The sequence below is a fragment of the Belonocnema kinseyi genome, chromosome 6, assembly GCF_010883055.1.
Source record: "Belonocnema kinseyi isolate 2016_QV_RU_SX_M_011 chromosome 6, B_treatae_v1, whole genome shotgun sequence".
NCBI classification, from domain to species: Eukaryota; Metazoa; Arthropoda; class Insecta; order Hymenoptera; family Cynipidae; genus Belonocnema; species Belonocnema kinseyi.
This window is the reverse complement of record NC_046662.1, coordinates 107,693,527-107,700,538: the sequence shown is the minus strand read 5'-3', so window position 1 is coordinate 107,700,538 and position 7,012 is coordinate 107,693,527. Positions and strand designations below refer to the sequence as shown.

General features: G+C 25.5%; 1 protein-coding gene across 13 annotated transcripts in view; it reads right to left on the bottom strand.

The window, feature by feature from the left end:
• Nucleotides 1-7,012, bottom strand: part of LOC117174633 (colorectal mutant cancer protein) — a 323,721-nt gene that overhangs the window by 123,223 nt on the left and 193,486 nt on the right. The gene's annotated exons all lie outside the window — the stretch shown is intronic.

The window sequence follows — 7,012 nt, the reverse complement described above, 5'->3', positions numbered from 1 at the left end:
TATACGAAAGGAGGTAGCAAAGGTTTACAGGGCCTACACCTTTTAAAACAAACATGCTAATCCGTGTTGTCGTGATCTGTTGCAATAAAAAATTTTCATTTGTAAGAAAACGGAATAGCTGGTTTTCCTCACCATAAAACAGTAAGCTGGTTTTTCCCACCATAAAACAAAAGCAATCGTGACACAACCAGTAATTGTAGTTAAGCTGCGTATCCTTACAAGGATTACGAACAATCAAATATTCATAAAATTTGGGGCAGTATTCATAAGATTGCGGTCAACCTATTCGGCTTGTCTTGCTGTGTCAAGCCTTGCCAGCGGGGGCGGGGCGCACCTTTGTCCTAATGAGACATAAAATGCCAAAAATAAAAATGTTATACCTTTGCTATTAGAAGATAAAAAATATTATATTCGTACTCTATGTTTCTTTGCGATTCCAACGATATGTAACTTGCAATCAAAATATTAAAATTAGAATAAGTTATGGCAGATTTGAGTTTATGTTTTGACACTGGCTTTTTATTAGATTTGATAATTTAAAATTCATTATATGAATGGTTACATGTAATAATTTCATTTCATTTCATTTAAATGTAAATTTATTACTCCCAGAGGGAAATATTATAGATATTATACACTGAGAAAAAAATACTTCTGAATCAATAAAATATTGGTTTGAAGCAACAAACGGTGCTTTCGCGCTCGGTCAAATGCATATATAATTAATTCAAAAACATATGCTATTGTTTCTCATTTCGCTGAATCAAATAAAATATTATTAAATTATTGTAAAATTAATTAGACTCAACTGAAGATGTTCTAGACCTAATATTAAAATATTATAAAGTTAAGTACACGTGAAATTTGAAGCAAACGGTATCTTCTATAAATTGATAGCATCATGCTATCAATTCTGAAGTGCGATGCTATCGTTGCAACAGTAGAAAAGTTTAACTTTATACCACACTGCCATAATCTACTAGCAGAAATTTCAGATTCAAAGACGGAAAATATTGATTCAAATACAAAATACATTTGTTTTCCAGAAGTTAAAATCAAAAGAATTTACGACCTTATTTAAAGTTTGTCAGACACATACTTCTCCGTTTACTCGTATTTTTATTGACATTAATTCTTAACTATTTACTCCATACATACATTATTCTAGTGTTAAACAATTGTTGATTTTAGTTAGGGAGGACGTATTTTACTTATAACTAATGCCACGCTGATGACGATATCATAAATACTGATGGCATTCATTCTACATTTTTTAACTTACAAGTGAAATGTTTTCTCTGCAGCATTAACTTTTTTATTAAACTATCATCAATCAGTAGTATGTTCAAAATAATTAAACACCTAACAGATTTAATGCTTTCATGATGATTCATTTTGATAAAAAGAGATCTTTCAGGTACCAACCGTGTACACAGCTACGTTTTGTACACGATTGGTACCCGAATATCTCTTTTCATTAGCTAGACACATGTCCCGGATTCTTTGTAAGTAGTTTAAAAATGACCGTATGAAGGTCACAGTCGCCGGAGCTGCCAATGTCTACCGAGTCACAGGCTTCTCATTTCAGCTAGCGTCACTGGTTTAATGGTAAAGGGCCTGTCAAACGACCAGGCTGTCGCTGGTTCAAATCCCTTAAATGACTAATTTTTTTTTTTTTTTGCATTGTAAAAATGTCAAATAATAATTTTTAATGCCCCCCCCCCACTCCAGCGATCAATTGTTTTCGCCCTAAAATAATCAAATCGGTAAAATCACTTTCCTATGATTCAAAATTACATCGAGATTTTTAATTTTACCAAACAGGAAATTGACAGCTATGTTCAACTTTTTTGACAGCTTTTACACAAAAATAGACCGCATTCGAGCTATTCCTATTTTGTCTTTTACATTTTCTGCTATTGGAACAGAAAAAATTGCAGTTATTCAAAACATATATATTTAATATTTTTGTTACGGAATATTTAAACATCAAAAAATACCCATAGTATCTTATGTGTTTTAGGTAAGTGGTAACTTGTCCGGCTTGTGTTTCTTCAATCTCCATGAAAATCTACGAAGTTTGAGCTTTCGAGTGTTCGAAACCTGTCGCCCTGATAAATTTTATTTTATTTTATTCTTTCACATAATGAATTTTACATTTTCGTGTGTAAAATTATCGACTGAATTGAAATATCACAAGAGATTCGTAAAGTTACTCCGATACACGAGGTTCCTTTTATTTACATCCATCAGAGATGTAAAATTCAACAGATTTTTTTTACAGTGCATCATGCAGTCACTTTTCAATTATTTTATTTACATAATCGTAATTTATCGTAATTTATTGCCTTTGTTGTCGAAAAACGTTATGTTTCAAATTTTTTACGACGATTATCACCCACAAATATATTAAGAACAATAAATAAAATTTTAAACGTACTTTAGACAATTTAGAATTTAATCAATATTAAAAAAAATATATTTTTAAAGTGGTTTTTTTTAGACATTTTTTTTAAAGTAATGAAAAATTTTAAAAGCTTGCATCTCGGTAATTTTTTAAAACTTTTCTCTTATTAAATAGAAGTATAAGAAGGTATAATGAGAGTTAAAATGATATAATGATATAATGATATAATGAGAGTTAAAAAGTAAATTAATAAATGTCGGTTAATTTTTCTATAACAATAATCTACATTAAAAATTGTAGCTAAATTAATAATTGCAAAGATAAATTAATGATTAAAGATAGACAATGTTAAATAATTTAAAAAAAAAATTTGCAAAATATATATTTTGCATTGTTTCAAGCTAAATAGTATAATATACTATATTTATTTTATTTCCTTTTATTTCTGCCTATTAATTTATGTTAATATTTAGTTCAATAACAATAAATAATACTACCATAATTATTATATTTTATTGATGAAAAAAATGCTTTTTATTTTGTTTTATCACTCTATTTGTTTATAAAAACTAGAACTTTAAAGATACATTGTATTAAAATTCAATTAGTTAGCAATGCTTTTGCAAATTTTGGCACATTTTCTTTAGATGTTTAGTGTTAGTATATATTTTTAATATTTTAATTTATAATGCCAAATGAGACGACTAAAAAATCCCAAAAACAAAATTTCCGACACTGTAAAATTCCTGAATAATACAATCCCTGTTAAAAATTTCCAAATTATGAAATCTCTGAATTAGAGAAATTAAAAAATTGTTATTTTAAAAAAACAAATATTATTCATTTATTAAAAGCACAATTGTCGAATATCTGTATCAATGCTTAAAATATATGAAAATTATTTCTTGAATTTTAAATAACAATAATTGTATACAAATTGTATAAAGAAATTAGTTTAAAACTGTGCACATTTTTTAACAAAATTGCTCATTCAGAAATACATTCCTTATAATGATTGTTATTTGAAATTTTTTGTAATTATTTTATACAGTTTTGAACATTTTGAAAATTTTATTCTTATGGAATTTTTAAATAGGGTCATATTATAAACTGTAGTGAATTTTATTATTCAGGAATTTTTTAATTTGGGATTTTTATATTTGGGCAATTTTATAATTTTTGGAGTTCTACTTTTCGGGATTTTTCGGTCGCCTGCTGACAAATTGCCAACTTCAAACTTTGAAACAAATTTTAATACACCACTCACATCGACTAGAAATGTGTTTCAGGTATTTTGTATATATTTGCAGTTTAATTTGATGGTGTTCATAATTTTTGGAAGATTAGAAAATATATTAATTTAACCCATTTGTGTACGCTCGTGAATCATAAAAAATATGTCATAGATTGGAGAGGTTTAATACTTTTGATTCAATTTTACTACGCCTTACAGACAGTTACGCAATTTTTTAAAACGTTTGCATTTATGTTTCATACAACAAGATTTTTCTTTACATTGAAATCTTTTCCTTTGAGAAAGAAATACATATCTTCATCTGATAATAGAATATACAGATGACTCAAAATTAAATTTTCTTCGTTTCTATCACAGATGCGGTAGATCTGATAGTGTATGCTTTTGACCGTATTCGAAAGCGCAATCTATTGCGACTACAGAAGATACTATCAAATCGAAAGTATCTTTGTTTTGCGGAAATAATTTTCTCTAGAAGTTAAAAAGATACTTTGTTAATTCAAAAGCATATTTAACACTTTAAATACAAAATTTTTGCGAAATAATGTGTATTTATTTTTCTTAAGTTTATGTGCTTGAGCTTCATACAATCGTGAATATGTGAATCTATAGTACTGCACTTTTGATTAAAAAACTCGAATTATTTCACTCAAAGCAAAATTTATAGGATTACTGGCATAAACTATTGTATTAATAATGCGGAATTCGAAAGCACCAGCACTTTTGATTCAAAAGTACTTTTTTCTCAATGTATACATAGTGTAATGTATCATATTTAATATTCATTTGTTTTATAAATTTTTGTATAAAATAAATGAATTTCATATATAAACCTTCACACTAGATATAAACTATATATCATTTATCCACCTGGGTCATTATTTCAATTATAATGTTCTTAAGATTAGGAGTTTATATAATCATAATTAGCAAATGATCTTAATTTTTATTATATTCTATATAAGGAGCTTTTCAATATAAACCTGAAAACTACCATTAAAACCAAGAATGTCAATTCTTCATGAAATCGACCGTTTGAGCACTGTATTCTCGTATTTTTTTACTTAAAATTATTAATATTGGTCTACTGACATATTTATTATCATTAATTAATTATTAATTATTTCAACAAATTAAATGTGTTTAAATTTTTTCGAAATCCCCCCCCCCCCCTAGAATTATTACTATTAGTCTAATGGAATATTTAATAACATTGGTTTATTAATTTGTAATTGTTTAAGCAAATGTAATTTGTTTGAATAAATTTTGTTTGAAAATTCATTTTTTCCCTACAAATTATCACTATTGGTCTAGTATCAGCATCAGTTTTATTTAAGCAATAATTTTTATTAACAAAATTTCTTTTTAAATAAAGTTAATCAAACAGTGTTGATAAATATTCCACTGAAGAAATATTATTATTAATTATTGTAAAAAATATTTAAACAAATTTCATTTGTTTCAACAATTGAAAATGATTTAACTAATGTTAATAAATATTTCACTAGACCAATAGTCGTACTTTTTAAAGAAAAAAAGAATTTTCGAAAAAAATTGTTTAAACGAATTTCATTTGTTGAAATAATAAACATTTAATAAAGAAACGTTAATAAATATTCCTCTAGACTAATAATAATAATTTGTAGAGGGGGGAAACGAATGTTCGAGGAAAAAATGTTGTTTAAACATATTCCATTTGTTTGAATAATTAAAAATTAATTAACCAATGATGATAAATATTCCACTAGACAAATATTAATAATATTAACTCAAAAAAGACGAGAATATATTGTTCAAAAGGTCGATTTCATGAAGAATGAAGATTTTTTGTTTTAAGGGTAGTTTCTAGGTACTCGAGGGGGTGTGTTAGGGGTGTCAAACTCATATGTCTGATTAAATTTACAACGGCAGACAAAAGCCTGCAGTAAAAAATATTTTGAACGATGAACTTTTTTGAACTTTTACTCAAGTTATTGAATTTTCAATTAAAATATAAATCTTCAACAACAAAAATGATTTTTCAACAAAGTGATTTAACAAAATCTTTCTAGCGAAATATTTGAATACTGCAAAAAAGAAAAATAATTTTGTACCAAAAAGCTGCATTTTCATAAAGAACAAATTTGTCCAGGCTCGTGTTTCACACAGTGCGCCAGAATAGATTCGGAGAAGCGCCAAGCACATTGCCCCAGAGCAGAGCAAAGCAGGAAACTGCACCGGTGCAGAGCGAGGGCAGATAACCGACACTGCCCCAGAGCAGAGCAAAGCACGAAACTACACCACATACAATATTTTTTCGAATTTGATAAACAGTCACTAGTTGGAATTATTATTGACTAATGCATTATTATTTTTGTTTCATAAATTCAGATTTATGTAAATTTTTATTAGCATATTTTTATCATAGAGTATTATTATTCTCTTAATTAAATCATTATTAGTTAAGCAGTGATAATAAATTATATTAATCTATAGTATATTAAATACTAAAATATTTTAAAAATTAATGAATTGTTTGAAAAATTAAATTTTTCAAAAATAAATTTATTTAATAAATAAAATTTATGCAAACTTTAACAATGGTTCAGAAAATAAAATAGTTTTTGAAATTAAATTTCAGGAAAAAAGAAATAAGTTTCAAAAATATTATTTAAACAAATAATAGAGTTTAAAAAAATGATACAATTGATAAAAAAAGTAATTAATTAAAAAAGAAAATTGTTGAAAAAATAAATTCAAAGAAAACATAAAATAGTTAAACAATAAAATTGATGAAGAATCAAAAAGGTATAAGAAATGAAATATTCAAAAAAATTATTTAAAAACTGGAATTGGTTAAAGAATTAAATTAGAAAAATCAATTCTTTTTTTAATTACAAATTTTGAATAAAATAATTGTTGAAATAAAAGTTATAGATATTTGGACCATAAAATTAAAAATTAAATTTCAAACAAATTTATTTAAATTATAGTTAGAATACTTTCATCATCAATTATTAGTATTTCCTTAGTTAATTAATTATTATTTAATCAATGATAAAAAATGAAATTGCTAAATCAGATATTGTAAAAATAAAATGTAAAAAATTGTTTAATAGGTAAAGTTTTTCAAAAATAAATTTATTTAAAAAAATAAAATATTTAACAAACTTAAATAATTGTTCAACAAATAAAAGGGGTTGAAAAATAACATCTTTTAAGAAATTGAATTTTAGAAAAAAATAGATTTGAAAATATAATCTAAACAGATGATAGAATTTAAAAAATGATAAAATCGCTAACAAACAGTAATTAGTTAAAAAATAAAATTCTGAATGTTATTAATTTTATATTTTTCAATATTTATATCA